Here is a 17028-nt window from a genome sequence, read left to right as displayed (position 1 = left end):
AGCCCTCCTTTGTGCACTGGGAGGGGAAGAGTGTCGTATCGTACTTTAAAGATATGACCTGCGGAAACGTAGTAACTGAAGGCCGCCTGAAGCCGGCGACCTATCTGCAACGGTAGTGGGAGGACCTGTGCCACGTGGTGGAGTTTTGATGCTACGTAGAGGTTCAGGTATTCAACACGTTGTAGCTGATTCAAGTCCCGGAGCAGGTTCTGTCGCACCATTGCGCGTATGATCTGTAATAACCGTTGGTAGTTTGCTGCAGCTGTTTTACGTACATCTTTCTTGAACGTGATTCCCAAATATCGCAGATCAGAAACTGGTGGGAGGGGAGCGAGGGCTTCCGGTCCGAGACCACGCCCAATGTCCAACGCCGCCGACTTGTTGATGTTCAGAAGACTGCCTGCGGCCTGTCCGTACCGCTCAATCCATGTTAGTACGCTTTGAACTTCGTCATTGGAACTAACCAGCAGTAGCAGGTCGTCAGCGTATGTCCTATAGCGAAAGGTGACGTCCCGCAGCGTGATACCAGATAGGCGGTGGTTAAGGCCCCCAAGGAGTGGCTCGAGTGCGATTGCATAAAGGTAGGTAGAAAGGGGACAACCCTGTCGTAGAGACCTCTTAATGGGTACTGGTCCTACCTTCCTTCCATTGACCTGGACGTGTGAGCTGGCTGCGGTCCAAAGACGCCGTAGGGTGTCGATGAGGCCCGGGGGGAATCCCATACAGTCCATCACTTGTAGGAGGAAGTTGTGGTGCATTCTATCAAAGGCGCGGTTGAAATCGACGGAGACGATCGCCGCTCTCAGACGGCACGCAGAAGCGTTCGCTATTAAGTCCCTGCAGTCACCGGTGGCCATGTGTATGTTGGCTTCTCCCACCTGCGACGTCTGTTCTGGGGCGAGGATCATCGGCAAAGTCGTCTTAATACGGCTCGCCATAATCCTGGTGAAAATCTTGTAATCGGCGTTCAGCATTGTAAGTGGCCGATAGTCGTTAATCGATAGCCCTCCACCTGGCTTGTGTACTGGTATGAGGAGACCTACAAACGCTGGCGGCACAACACAGTCTGGAGACAAGTTCGCGGAACATTATAACCCAGCGAGGCATCATGATGTCACGGAAAGTCCGGTAGAATTCGATGGGCAATCCATCAGGTCCAGGAGATTTATTGGCCGCACCTTTGTCCACGGCGTCTTCGACTTCTTCGAGTGAGGTTTCCTCTGTTAGTGCATTCACGGTAGCCTCGTCGATAGTACGTGTTACCTGCTGTAACACTTCAGTAGTGGCCTCGTCATTGACGGTTCTTTTCTTGTAAAGATGACGAAAATGATCCTCCACCGCCTTTACTATGGTTGCTTGGGTCGTACATAAGCGACCGTCGTGTGTCCTGAGTTGTGTGATTAAATGTTGGCGTTGTCGGCGCTTATCCGCCACAACGTGGTGCACATTGGGTTCCTCTGCAACCGTTCGGTCGTGCCGTCGCGAGCGGACTACTGCACCTTCTAGTCGACGCTTCGTCAATGATAGTATGTGAGCCTTGATTCTGCTTTGGTCATGTTGTCTCTCCGGGGAAGGGGGTAAGGCGTCGAGGTCCCTGAGTGCCGCGTAGTAAAATTCGAGGGTCTGTCGATGCCACGCAGTCACGTCTTTGCCATATCGCATAAGTGTCCTACGGATTGCTGGTTTGGCACAGAGGAGCCACCACTCCAGGGTCGAGGTGTATCGTGGGTGGCGGCGTTCACAGTCAGTCCACGTTGCTGCAACTTACCGACGGCAATCCAGATCCTGGAGATGAGTTATGTTGAGCTTCCAAAAGCCATTGCTGCGCCAGACTTGTTGGGGGCGTAGGTGTATAGTGCAGATATAGGCACTGTGATCGGAATAGGCTTGAGGCCATAATTCGGCGTCCACCACACCTTGTGTGAGATCTTGTGACACATATATGCGGTCAAGTCGGCTGGCCGAATGACTGGTAAGATGAGTGTGGCCAGAGCGGTGACCGTGGACTTTTTCCCACGTGTCGCACAAGTGAAGTTCTTGGATCATCGCACCCAGTTCCGGACAAGGCATGCAATGTGGGATTTGGTCCTTGGGGTGAAGTACGCAATTAAAATCGCTGGCGAAGACGCTGTGGTCGTATCGTCCAAGGAAAAGGGGAGCGACATCTGTGGAGTAGAATCTGGCGCGGTCGTGACGTCTTGTGGTACCCGACGGCGCGTAAACATTATTGAATCGGGTGTTGAGTGCCGTAAATGCTATTCCTCGCGCGGAGGGAAGAAACGTGACGTCGGTAACTTCAATACCTTGACGCACTAATATTGCCACTCCGGTGTCTGCAGGGCTACCGGGCGTCACACGTGTGGCATAACCGTAAAAGTGCGGGAGTGCAGTCGTTTTCACTTCTTGTAGGAAAGGAAACTCCCATGGTTCGTATGGTTTCTTTCAAAAGTTGGATCTTGACAGGAGAACTGATCATGTTGATATTCATTGTCGCCAGGCGGTAAGCCTGGCAACGCGTTGTTTGGGCGAGGTTATCCATGTTGAAGTTGGAGAGAAGCGAACATCGGAAGTGATGTCACCCCCCGCCAAACGCAGTCCTCCTTGTGCTGCTTATGCTGCATGGTCCGGCGGCGCCTCAGCTGGCCGCGGGTCGGGATCTTGTGTCTCGACGTCCTCGGCCCACGAAGCGGGCGCGGATGTCTGTTCCTGTTCCATAGCCTCGAAATGGTTGGTAGTAAGGGACCGGGCGACTTCGCTGCCTGCACTGGTACCTTCCCGCTGCTCACTGTGTCTGTCAATGGGCTGATGTTCGAAAGCTGCACGTTTTTCTGTCTGTTCTACAAGGTTGGAGTCAGTGGAAACAGCCTCAGCTTCGCGGCTGGCTTCTTGAGGGGTTCTTCCCCGGCCGAATGCGAACCGCTGTGTTCCGACACGCTCCGACGACGGCGCTTTCGGCGTTTCGGTGATCGCTGTTTCCATACATGGCCTTCATTGTCAGAAGACGGCACTGACTCACGCTCCGCCGGAACAAACGCTTCGGTCGGTACAATAAGGGAATCAATTGCCATCTTGCCGGCGTCAATGTCTGTCGCGGTCGGTAGCTCCAGAGTCGTAGTACTATTTTCCATCACTGGCCAGGTCGGCGGATCATCCAGGTTTTTGTCCGTGGAAAGTGATTCTCGTACCGCTGAAGCGGTCGGCCGTGTCTGTTGTGTGGAGAACGTCGTGAGCACCGCCGCGTAAGTCACGGGTAGAATAGTCTTCGCCGCTGGTGGTGCAACGTCCTTCGGTGGGAGTTGTGTGATCCGACGCTGGAGGCACTCGGAACGAAGGTGTCCTCCTTTGCCGCATCCGGAACACGTCTTCGGCTGGCCGTCATAAATAACTATGGCCCGGCATCCTCCTATCTGTAGACAGGAGGGCACGTGTCGTTGGAGATCTATGCGCACTTGGCGTACCCCATTGAGTACTGGATACGTCTTAAACTGGGTCCACGTGTTCAGCCACGTGTTCGTGTACCGTGCCGTAGGGGCGGAGCGCCGCTACAACTTCTGCCGCCGGGAGTTCAAATGGAAGTTCGAATATGCGGATAGTCCGCAGTCCCATTGCGGCATGGCCGACCTCGACGTTGCCAACATTGACATCTGCGTGGCAAAAGCGGAGTTCTTGTTTCATCTCACGAAGCACCTTGTCGCATGTAGTTTCGTTTATGAGCTTTACATAGACCGTGCGACTGACGATCGAAAAGTGAATGCCGACAATGTCGGCAGCCGGGATCTGGGCTTCTTCTTTTAAAAAGCGTTCGACTTCGAGCGCCTTTGGTCGGGTAAAGTCGTTCCGAAATGTGAATTTCAAGGTTGATCTTCTGTATTGGTTTGCCATGGTAGTGTCGGCCGAAGAAAGTAAACAAGGCGCGCGGGCCCTCTCTGACAGCGGAGAGCACACACCACGCACGCCTGCTTCGCCCGGCTGCGAGAGCCGCACTGCCACTAGCCCACGGGCTCTCACACTCCGACAACCTCTCGCAAGTAGACAACACTTCCTCCTAACACTTCCGCATCTTACAGTGTTGCCAGATTGTGCATATGGCCGGACTTGGAGTTGTCAGGGGCGGTCAGTTTTATTGGCCACCTTAAGTGAATGACTCGGACTTAGTCTCTGTGGCGGCCGGTCGGCGGTCAGTTTTATTGTCTAAGACTGTACACTCACAAGAAGGTCGGGCTCTGGACGGCCGTGTGGCACTAACGACAGGGAATACCACCGTGTTCGGCTCACGGATCTGGCTCATCTGCATTTACAGCAGCAATTTGAGCGCCACTTGTGCCGTGGCGGCGGTATTCTACATCTACATTTATACTCCGCAAGCCACCCAACGGTGTGTGGCGGACGGCACTTTACGTGCCACTGCATTACCTCCCTTTTCTGTTCCAGTCGCGTATGGTTCGCGGGAAGAACGACTGTCTGAAAGCCTCCGTCCGCGCTCTAATCTCTCTAATTTTACATTCGTGATCTCCTCGGGAGGTATAAGTAGGGAGAAGCAATATATTCGATACCTCATCCAGAAACGCACCCTCTCGAAACCTTGACAGCAAGCTACACCGCGATGCAGAGCGCCTCTTTTGCAGACTCTGCTACTTCAGTTGGCTAAACATCTCCGTAACGCTATCACGGTTACCAAATAACCCTGTGACGAAACGCGCCGCTCTTCTTTGGATCTTCTCTATCTCCTCTCTCAACCCGATCTGCTACGGATCCCACACTGATGAGCAATACTCAAGTATAGGTCGAACGAGTGTTTTGTAAGCCACCTCCTTTGTTGATGGACTACATTTTCTAAGGACTCTCCCAATGAATCTCAACCTGGTACCCGCCTTACCAATTTCATATGATCATTCCACTTCAAATAGTTCCGCACGCATACTCCCAGATATTTTACAGAAGTAACTGCTACCAGCATTTGTTCCGCTATCGTATAATCATACAATAAAGGATCCTTCTTTCTATGTATTCCCAATACATTACATTTGCCTATGTTAAGGGTCAGTTGCCACTCCCTGCACCAAGTGCCTATCCGCTGCAGATCTTCCTGCATTTCGCTACAATTTTCTAATGCTGCAACTTCTCTGTATACTACAGCATCATCCGTGAAAAGCCGCATGGAACTTCCGACACTATCTACTAAGTCATTTATATATATTGTGAAAAGCAATGGTCCCATAACACTCCCCTGTGGCACGCCAGAGGTTACTTTAACGTCTGTAGACGTCTCTCCATTGATAACAACATGCTGTGTTCTGTTTGCTAAAAACTCTTCAATCCAGCCACACAGCTGGTCTGATATTCCGTAGGCTCTTACTTTGTTTATCAGGCGACAGTGCGGAACTGTATCGAACGCCTTCCGGAAGTCAAGGAAAATAGCATCTACCTGGGAGCCTGTATCTAATATTTTATGGGTCTCATGAACAAATAAAGCGAGTTGGGTCTCACACGATCGCTGTTTCCGGAATCCATGTTGATTCCTACAGAGTAGATTCTGGGTTTCCAAAAACGACATGATACTCGAGCAAAAAACATCTTCTAAAATTCTACAACAGATCGACGTCAGAGATATAGGTCTATAGTTTTGTGCATCTGCTCGACGACCTTTCTTGAAGACTGGGACTACCTGTGCTCTTTTCCATTTATTTGGAACCTTCCGTTCCTCTAGAGACTTGTGGTACACGGCTGTTAGAAGGGGGGCAAGTTCTTTCGCGTGCTCTGTGTAGAATCGAATTGGTATCCCTCAGGTCCAGTGGACTTTCCTCTGTTGAGTGATTCCAGTTGCTTTTCTATTCCTTGGACACTTATTTCGATGCCAGCCATTTTTTCGTTTGTGCGAGGATTTAGAGAAGGAACTGCAGTGCGGTCTTCCTTTGTGAAACAGCTTTGGAAAAAGGTGTTTAGTATTTCAGCTTTACGCGTGTCATCCTCTGTTTCAATGCCATCATCATCCCGGAGTGTCTGGATATGCTGTTTCGAGCCACTTACTGATTTAACGTAAGACCAGAACTTCCTAGGATTTTATGTCAAGTCGGTACATAGAATTTTACTTTCGAATTCACTGAACGCTTCACGCATAGTCCTCCTCACGCTAACCTTGACATCGTTAAGCTTCTGTATGTCTGAGAGGTTTTGGCTGCGTTTAAACTTGGAGTGAAGCTCTCTTTGCTTTCGCAGTAGTTTCCTAACTTTGTTGTTGAACTACAGTGGGTTTTTGCCGTCCCTCACAGTTTTACTCGTCACGTACCTGTCGACGATTGCCTTGAAATTTTTCCATAAACGTTCGACATTGTCAGTGTCGGAACAGAAATTTTCGTTTTGATCTGTTAGGTAGTCTGAAATCTGCCTTCTATTACTCTTGCTAAACAGATAAACCTTCCATATTCAGGGATGCTGCAACGGCCTTATGGTCACTGATTCCCTGTTCTGCACTTACAGAGTCGAAAAGTTAGGGTCTGTTTGTTATCAGTAGGTCCAAGATTTTATCTCCACCAGTCGGTTCTCTGTTTAATTGCTCGAGGTAATTTTCGGATAGTGCACTCAGTATAATTTCACTCGATGCTCTGTCCCTACCACCCGTCCTAAACATCTGAGTGTCCCAGTCTATATCTGGTAAATTGAAATCTCCACCTAAGACTATAACATGCTGAGAAAATTTATGTGAAATGTGTTCCAAATTTTCTCTCAGTTGTTCTGCCACTAATGCTGCTGAGTTGGGAGGTCGGTAAAAGGAGCCAACTATTAACCTAGCTCAGTTGTTGAGTGTAACCTCCACCCATAATAATTCACAGGAACTATCCACTTCTACTTCACTACAGGATAAACTACTACTAACAGCGACAAACACGCCACCACCGGTTGCATGCAATCTATACTTTCTAAACACCGTCTGTGCCTTTGTAAAAATTTCGACAGAATTTATCTCTGGCTTCAGCCAGCTTTCTGTTCCTATAGCGATTTCAGCTTTGGTGCTTTCTATCAGCGCTTGAAGTTCCGGTACTTTACCAATGCAGCTTCGACAGTTTACAATTACAATACCGATTGCTGCTTGGTCCCCGCATGTCCTGACTGCCCCGCACCCTTTGTGGCTGCTGCCCTTTCTGTACTTGCCCCAGGCCATCTAACCTAAAAACCGCCCAGTCCACGCCACACAACCTCTTCTACCCGTGTAGCCGCTTGCTGAGTGTAGTGGACTCCTGACCTATCTAGCGGAACTCGAAACCCCACCACCCTATGGCGCAAGTCGAGGAATCTGCAGCCCACACGGTCGCAGAACCGTCTCAGCCTCTGATTCAGACCCTCCACTCGGCTTTGTAGCAAAGGTCCGCAGTCAGTCCTGTCGACGATGCTGCAGATGGTGAGCTCTGCTTTCATCCCGCTAGCGAGACTGGCAGTCTTCGCCAAATCAGATAGCCGCCGGAAGCCAGAGAGGATTTCCTCCGATCCATAGCGACACACACATCATTGGTGCTGACATGAGCGACCACCTGCAGATGGGTGCACCCTGTACCCTTCATGGCATCCGGATGGACCTTTTCCACATCTGGAATGACTCCTTCCGGTATGCACACGGAGTGCTCATTGGTTTTCTTCCCCTCTCTTGCTGCCGTATCCCTAAGGGGCCCCATTATGCGCCTGACGTTGGAGCTCCCAACTACCAGTAAGCCCACCCTCTGCGACCGCCCGGATCTTGCAGACTGAGGGGCAACCTCTGGAACAGGACAAGCAGCCACGTCCGGCCGAAGATGAGTATCAGCCTGAGACAGAGCCTGAAACCGGTTCGTCAGAGGAGAGGCCTTCCGTTCAGCCCTCCGGAATGTCTTTCGCCCCCTACCACACCTCGAGACGACCTCCCACTCTACCAAAGGTAGAGGTAGAGTGGGCAGTATCCCGGGCAGCCACAGTCTTAGTCCGATCGGGGGATGCGTGGGACGAGCTAGCCGTCCCCGACAAACCCCCATCCGGACCCCCACAGTGATGCCCATTGGCAACAGCCTCAAGCCGTGTGACCGAAGCCAACACTGCCTGAAGCTGGGAGCGAAGGGATGCCAACTCAGCCTGCATCCGAACACAGCAGTTGCAGTCCCTATCCGTGCTAAAAACTGTTGTGCAAAGAACGTCTGAACTAATCTACAGAGAGCACAAACAATTCGACACAAAATTTAAACGGTTATTAAAATACAAGATTGCCTAGTAAATGCAGTAATGCTGCTACTTGCGCACTGCTGACTCGCTGCTCGGCGGCGGATGGGGACTACGCGATTTTACACTATTCAGGTACTAAAACGCGATGCTACAACTCTCAAATACTATAATAGGCCGGAAATTTATGAATTAAAGAATGCGAATACCAAAAACACACAAAGAAAGTAAGAATTAAACTGTGTAACAAATAAGTGAGGTAAGAGTATACGACTTGCTGCTGCAGCTGCTCATCCAACGGCGGCAGGGATTCTCGGTCGTTGGGCCTCCGAGTGGTGTTTCGTCCTCCGTTGCGGGGCGCCTCCTGCCGTCTCTGCCCGGAAGCGTGGAGTGCGCCGGCAGTCAAGTACGGGCGCTGCGAGCACTGCCTTTCCCGTCGGACCGAGGGTCCCTCCGCGCTGTCGCTGGCCGGGGCTGGCGTTACTCGCTGCTCCCCGGGTCGGTGGTTGCAGTCGTCCACTGACTACCAGCTTTCCTGCCCTGTCTGACTGCGCCTTGCTGAGGTCTGGGTGACGATACTCGAGCCGGATCATCTTTCTCGCGGCGATTTCCCTGAACCGCGCCTCGGCAGGAGCTTGTGGCTGTGCTGCTCCCCGATATAGTTTACAGGGGAGTACTTTTCCGTCCTCGGAAGTTTGGTGCTGTCTGTGTGTTTCAGTGTGCTATGGCTAAGAAGATCATCTTCGTTGTTATGATTGTGTCGGAATCGTGGGCAAACCCCAGTGATCGTGTTTCTCGGTATTCTGTGGGGTGATATACCTTACTTAGTGTGTTTCTCTTGGCGTTTTATTGTGCCGTTGCAGAACTTTGTTTAACGTTTTCACTCCTTACTCTTCTGCAGAGTGCCTTTGGATCATGTGGCCTGTAATTTCGCTTGTGCCAAGTTCCGGGGTTTTGGGGGATAGTTGATTAAATTATGTTTTGGAATTTATGGGATTCTGTGTGTTTCTCTGGGGTTTTTGCTGGCCTGTGCCCGTACGATTTCCCGTTTCCTCGCCCGGGCGTCGTACGTACAGTTATAGGTGAGTGCATTTTGGTTGTTCCCGTCCAGTGGTTCGGTGGGCCCCGTGACGAATATTTCTTTAAATTTTTTTTAATTTCATTTTTTGCCCACCCTGCGTGTCCTATCTCCCTGGCTTGAGGTAGTCTCCTCTGTGCCCGTGCACGAGTGTGTCTGTGGGCGACGGAGATCGTTTCCTGACTTGTTTACCGTTTCTTGCCGACTTCTCTGCATAGACTGTCGAATCAGCAATTTGGTGTATCTCATGTTATAGTTGCTTCAAGTTGGTTCGCACACTCCCCTTGGTAATGACATCTGCGCACCTATGAGGTTGAATAATGTTTTGAACTATGGGGTGGCGGTTGTCGCCGTGTTTGTGAAATTTTAATTTGTATTTGAGTTTTGGCGTAATTGTATGTTGTCAACTGAGTTAATTTTATCTTGCCTACTGCGGCGATCTCAGAAGTGCTGATATCTAGCCTTGCGCTCCTTCGGAATTTTTATGTTGATAACTGATGCAGCATTTTACTGTAATGATTTATCTTTTACGTTTTGGGGAAATTTTACCTTGGCAAATCCTTGGGGTTAAACTGTGCAACTTGTGGTTATGATCTATGGAAATGTTGGGGTGGATTGCACTTTCTCGTTAGGCCTAAAATTTAACAAACACGGCGACAACCGCCAGCCCATATCTCAAAACATTATTCAACCTCATAGGTGCGCAGATGTCATTACCAAGGGGAGTGTGCGAACCAACTTGAAGCAACTATAACATGTTGTTGTTGTTGTTGTGGTCTTCAGTCCTGAGACTGGTTTGATGCAGCTCTCCATGCTACTCTATCCTGTGCAAGCTTTTTCATCTCCCAGTACCTACTGCAACCTACATCCTTCTGAATCTGCTTAGTGTATTCATCTCTTGGTCTCCCCCTACGATTTTTACCCTCCACGCTGCCCTCCAATACTAAATTGGTGATCCCTTGATGCCTCAGAACATGTCCTACCAACCGATCCCTTCTTCTGGTCAAGTTGTGCCACAAACTTCTCTTCTCCCCAATCCTATTCAATACTTCCTCATTAGTTATGTGATCTAACCATCTAATCTTCAGCATTCTTCTGTAGCACAACATTTCGAAAGCTTCTATTCTCTTCTTGTCCAAACTATTTATCGTCCATGTTACACTTCCATACATGGCTACACTCCATACGAATACTTTCAGAAATGACTTCCTGACACTTAAATCAATACTGGATGTTAACCAATTTCTCTTCTTCAGAAACGATTTCCTTGCCATTGCCAGCCTACATTTTATATCCTCTCTACTTCGACCATCATCAGTTATTTTGCCCCCCAAATAGCAAAACTCCTTTACTACTTTAAGTGCCTCATTTCCTAATCTAATTCCCTCAGCATCACCCGACTTAATTAGACTACATTCCATCATCCTTGTTTTGCTTTTGTTGATGTTCATCTTATATCCTCCTTTCAAGACACTGTCCATTCCATTCAACTGCTCTTCCAAGTCCTTTGCTGTCTCTGACAGAATTACAATGTCATCGGCGAACCTCAAAGTTTTTATTTCTTCTCCATGAATTTTAATACCTACTCCGAATTTTTCTTTTGTTTCCTTTACTGCTTGCTCAATATACAGATTGAACAACATCGGGGACAGGCTACAACCCTGTCTTACTCCCTTGCCAACCACTGCTTCCCTTTCATGTCCCTCGACTCTTATAACTGCCATCTGGTTTCTGTACAAATTGTAAATAGCCTTTCGCTCCCTGTATTTTACCCCTGCCACCTTTAGAATTTGAAAGAGAGTATTGCAGTCAACATTGTCAAAAGCTTTCTCTAAGTCTACAAATGCTAGAAACGTAGGTTTGCCTTTCCTTAATCTTTCTTCTAAGATAAGTCGTTATCTCAGTATTGTCTCACGTGTTCCAGTGTTTCTACGGAATCCAAACTGATCTTCCCCGAGGTTGGCTTCTACTAGTTTTTCCATTCGTCTGTAAAGAATTCGTGTTAGTATTTTGCAGCTGTGACTTATTAAGCTGATAGTTCGGTAATTTTCACATCTGTCAACACCTGCTTTCTTTGGGATTGGAATTATTATATTCTTCTTGAAGTCTGAGGGTATTTCGCCTGTTTCATACATCTTGCTCACCAGATGGTAGAGTTTTGTCAGGACTGGCTCTCCCACGTCCGTCAGTAGTTCCAATGGAATATTGTCTACTCCGGGGGCCTTGTTTCGACTCAGGTCTTTCAGTGCTCTGTCAAACTCTTCACGCAGTATCGTATCTCCCATTTCATCTTGATCTACATCCTCTTCCATTTCCATAATATTGTCCTCAAGTACATCGCCCTTGTATAGACCCTCTATATACTCCTTCCACCTTTCTGCTTTCCCTTCTTTGCTTAGAACTGGGTTTCCATCTGAGCTCTTGATATTCATACAAGTCGTTCTCTTATCTCCAAAGGTCTCTTTAATTTTCCTGTAGGCGGTATCTATCTTACCCCTAGTGAGATAGGTCTCTACATCCTTAATTTATCCTCTAGGCATCCCTGCTTAGCCATTTTGCACTTCCTGTCGATCTCATTTTTGAGACGTTTGTATTCCTTTTTGCCTGTTTCACTTACTGCATTTTTATATTTTCTCCTTTCATCAATTAAATTCAGTATTTCTTCTGTTACCCAAGGATTTCTACTAGCCCTCGTCTTTATACCTACTTGATCCTCTGCTGCCTTCACTACTTTATCCCTCAAAGCTACCCATTCTTCTTCTACTGTATTTATTTCCCCCATTCCTGTCAATTGCTCCCTTATGCTCTCCCTGAATCTCTGTACAACCTCTGGTTCTTTTAGTTTATCCAGGTCCCATCTCCTTAAATTCCCACCTTTTTGCAGTTTCTTCAGTTTTAATCTACAGGTCATAACCAATAGATTGTGGTCAGAGTCCACATCTGCCCCTGGAAATATCTTACAATTTAAAACCTGGTTCCTAAATCTCTGTCTTACCATTATATAATCTATTTGATACCTTTTAGTATCTCCAGGGTTGTTCCATGTATACAACCTTCTTTCATGATTCTTAAACCAAGTGTTAGTTATGATTATGTTGTGCTCTGTGCAAAATTCTACCAGGCGGCTTCCTCTTTCATTTCTGTCCCCCAATCCATATTCACCTACTATGTTTCCTTCTCTCCCTTTTCCTACACTCGAATTCCAGTCACCCATGACTATTAAATTTTCGTCTCCCTTCACAATCTGAATAATTTCTTTTATTTCATCATACATTTCTTCAATTTCTTCGTCATCTGCAGAGCTAGTTGGCATATAAACTTGTACTACTGTAGTAGGTGTGGGCTTCGTGTCTATCTTGGCCACAATAATGCGTTCACTATGCTGTTTGTAGTAGCTTACCCGTATTCCTATTTTCCTATTCATTATTAAACCTACTCCTGCATTACCCCTATTTGATTTTGTGTTTATAACCCTGTAGTCACCTGACCAGAAGTCTTGTTCCTCCTGCCACCGAACTTCACTAATTCCCACTATATCTAACTTCATCCTATCCATTTCCCTTTTTAAATTTTCTAACCTACCTGCCCGATTAAGGGATCTGACATTCCACGCTCCGATCTGTAGAACGCCAGTTTTCTTTCTCCTGATAACGACGTCCTCTTGAGTAGTCCCCGCCCGGAGATCTGAATGGGCGACTATTTTACCTCCGGAATATTTTACCCAAGAGGGCGCCATCATCATTTAACCATCCAGTAAAGCTGCATGCCCTCGGGAAAAATTACGGCCGTAGTTTCCCCTTGCTTTCAGCCGTTCGCAGTACCAGCACAGCAAGGCCGTTTTGGTTAGTGTTAGAAGGCTAGATCAGTCAATCATCCAGACTGTTGCCCTTGCAACTACTGAAAAGGCTGCTGCCCCTCTTCAGGAACCACACGTTTGTCTGGCCTCTCAACAGATACCCCTCCGTTGTGGTTGCACCTACGGTACGGCTATCTGTATCGCTGAGGCACGTAAGCCTCCCCACCAACGGCAAGGTCCATGGTTCATGGGGGGGGGGGGGGGGGGAACTATAACATGACATACACCAAATTGCTGATTCGACAGTCTATGCAGAGAAGTCGGCAAGAAACGGTAAACAAGTCAGGAAACGATCTCCGTCGCCCACAGACACACTCGTGCACGGGCACAGAGGAGACTACCTCAAGCCAGGGAGATAGGACACGCAGGGTGGGCAAAAAATGAAATTAAAAAAAATTTAAAGAAATATTCGTCACGGGTCCCACCGAACCACTGGACGGGAACAACCTGCGCTCTCTTACATCTAACCAGGCATTCTACTTATTTTACATTCATATGTTTAAGTAGGCACCTTAAACTACATCTAGTAGTGAAATAAACAATTAGAAAGGTACACCTGGAAAAATACATACATGTAGAGTTTATATTCGTAGTTCATAAGTACTGTTATAATTAGACATTATTGAAGAGACATTTTAGACAGGAGTGCTGGCAGCAGGGAGTATGAGGGAGACTCATGGTGAAGGGAGGAGAAGAATAGAGAGACATGATGAAACATAATTAAGGAAATATAAAGGAAAAGAAGACTGCGTGGCTAATAGAGATAGATGAAGAGGAAGGCATCTCAGGAGCAAGAGAGGAGACGCTAGCTTTGCTATTTGACAGATGAGAGGATTGGCCTTGTACATTAATTTTGTGGAGAACTTTATGATGATGATAGTAGGAAATGCTTCAACTTCTTCTTAAAAGCAGCAGGAGATTGAATTTTGCGCAAGGTAAGGGGCAGTTTGTTCCAGAGGCGGACAGCGGCAACTGAGAAGGAGTTTGCAAAAGTTTTTGTTTTGTGAGTGGGCACAGTTAGGATACCAAATAAGACTGACCTCGTGTTTCGATTATGATGGCATGACAGGTTTTTAATCTCTGAAGCAAGGTACTGGGGTGCTTGCGCGACGAGGAGTCGGTGAAGCAGACACAGTGTGTGGTAGTCACGCAATTTGTCCGGCCGCAGCCACCCTAGCTCGGAGTATGAAGCACTAACATGATCATATCGGCGAATGTTGCAGGTGTAACGCACACAGGCATTCATGGTTAGCTCTAGCCGTCTTTTGTTTTCACTACTCGTGCCTTGTTGAATCACATCACAATAGTAAAGGTTCGGTAGAACGAGTGCTTGCACGAGCTGGCGTTTCAAGTCCTGTGGAAATATGTTCCGAAACTTTTTGAGAGCATAGAGACAAGCAGACGTCTTTCGGCACACTGAGACTGTATTCTCCGCCCAGTTGAGATGCTCATCCAAAGCTACACCCAAGTCCTTCACTGTTTTCTGATATGGTATTGGAGTACCGCCGAGCAGAATAGGAGGTAGCCGTTCGCGGAAATCTGAACTTATTAATTTCTGATGGGCTATTAAGATTACTTGCGTCTTTTTTGCATTTAGTTTAGGCCCCAGGTTTTTCGCCCATGTCACTACTGAAGACAGATCATCATTCATCTGAGCGATTGCAGTGTTTACATCTTCAGGTCTGACGCTTAGGTAGAGCTGGAGGTCGTCGGCATAGAAATGATATTTACAGGAGGACAGAACCGACGAAATATCGTTGACATATAAAGAAAACAAAAGTGGTCCTAAGACTGATCCTTGTGGCACTCCCGAGGAAACATGTTTCCAGGAAGATTTTTCATTTACGCAGACAACACATTGCTGTCTGTCTTTTAAGTAGCTTTCAAACCATCTCATTGCACTATCAGAGAAATTAAGCTGTTGCATTTTTTGAGAAATATGTCAAAGTTAACAGTATCAAAGGCTTTTCTGAAGTCCAGTAGCGTCAATATTGTTGCCTTTCCATTGTCGATGGCATATTTCAGGTCATCAGTTACTTTAATTAGAGCAGTGTTTGTGCTGTGATGTTTACGGAAACCGGATTGAAATTTGTCATATAGGCTGAATTCATGCAAGTGTTCAGTGATTTAGTCATGAACAATACATTCAAGTGCTTTGGAAACAGCAGGCAGTATGCTAATTCGTCGGTAATCACTAGGCAGTTGCGGGTTTTCGATCTTAGGGATGGGTCGAATTATGCTTCTTTTCCATGCAGTGGGGTATATTCCGTTCACGAGGGAAAAATTAAATATGTCAGTTAAGACAGGTACTAAGATATCGGCAACATTCTTAATCATGGTTATACCGATACTGTCGTTGCCTATTGCATCAGAAGAAATTCTCATTATTGCTTTTCTTACAGTATTTGTTGTTACATGTTTTAGATGGAAGGTATCGTTGTTAGTTATCCTGTTTGGGGATTCTTGTGGACGGTAATTATCAGCCGTGCAGGTATTCAGAGGTGCAGAGAAGAATTCATTTAATTCGTTAGCTGACACATGAAAAGTAGTTTTCGATTTTGCCTTTCCGACCCCCAAGCTACGGAGATTCTTCCATAGAGTCGTGGGAGTCAGATCGCTGCATACAAGGGAGCGAGCGTGCCTGATTTTAGCATTGCGAATGCATTGTTTCACTCTGTTCCGTAGCTTTCTATATTCTTCGAAACGCTCGGGTTTCGGATCTGCTTTGAAACGCCTGTGGGCAGCATCCCTATTAGTCATCATTTGACGTAATTCAGCTGTCAGCCATGGAGCAGGAGATTTTCTTACACGGACTGTGCGCACAGGTGCATGTTTGTCATAGAGGGCTGTGAGTTTATCACCAAGTTCATTAATTTTGCCGTCGATTGTAGGTTCTCTGATTATTTGATGCCATGAGATTTCTGAGCAATCGGCTGTTAGAGCGTCAAGGTCAATACGTTTCATGTTCCTACCAGTTATGTAACGCGATTTGATCCTTGGGGGCTGCACAGAGTAGGCCAGAAATATTACATCGTGTGCTGAGAGGCCAGGGGCCGATGTTTGACCAACATCTCTTACTTTGTCAGTCTGTTTCGTTGCGATTACGTCTATAAGAGTATGACTGTGCGCCGTATGGTGTGTAGGTTGTAATGGAAGAATGTTCATGCTATTGCAACTAAACAGTCCTCTTAGGATTATTGCGGAGGGAGTGAATCTTAGCAGGTCTATGTTCAAGTCACCCATTACGATGATATGTTTGTATTGACACTGAAGTGAATGTAATTCCGACTGGAAGGAACTCATTGAGCTTATTTTTGGCGGCTTGTACACGACGCCAGTCAAGAATTTCCGACTTTGTATATTTATTTCAATGAACATGAATTCAGCCTCTTTTCTTCAGCAGGATTTGACGTACATAAGACTTTCGCTTTGAGATTTGTTTGTATATACGCGCCGACCCCGCCACCTCGCTTCTTTGATCTGTCTGCCCTAAGAAATCTGTACCTGGAAGCGGTAATTTGGTTTCATGTTCTGTGGAAACTGATTTACTTTCCGCATCGGCCACAGGATCCAAAACACGGTATTTTTCACCGAGAACGTTACGAAAAGTTTGCGGCACAGTGCACGTTATTTTGGGTAGTGTGAGGTGACGAGATGGCGGACAAAGGCCGCCAAGCCTAGCGGCAGGGCGCTGCTTTCCGCGAAGCAGCCGTCGCGGAATTGGCGCCAACCCCCTCCTGCGGGAGGGAGGGATTTTGACTGAACAGAGAAACCACTGGAAGGCACTAGGTGCGGAATGACGAATCCAAAATTACGAATGATTAGTTTAGTGAGCGACCAGGACTAGTAACGAGTCTAAAAAATAAAAATGCTGTTATTCGGAGAGCCATATTTTATACGAGTAATGTAAGTC

The 17028-nt window shown here is 47.3% G+C and overlaps 1 protein-coding gene across 1 annotated transcript in view; it reads right to left on the bottom strand.

The window, feature by feature from the left end:
- The window catches only part of LOC124794982 (neurexin-1-like), a 2052691-nt gene that overhangs the window by 370229 nt on the left and 1665434 nt on the right, over positions 1-17028 (bottom strand). The gene's annotated exons all lie outside the window — the stretch shown is intronic.

Source organism: Schistocerca piceifrons, chromosome 4, assembly GCF_021461385.2.
Source record: "Schistocerca piceifrons isolate TAMUIC-IGC-003096 chromosome 4, iqSchPice1.1, whole genome shotgun sequence".
Lineage (NCBI taxonomy): Eukaryota > Metazoa > Arthropoda > Insecta > Orthoptera > Acrididae > Schistocerca > Schistocerca piceifrons.
This window is presented reverse-complemented; position numbering and strand designations above follow the sequence as displayed.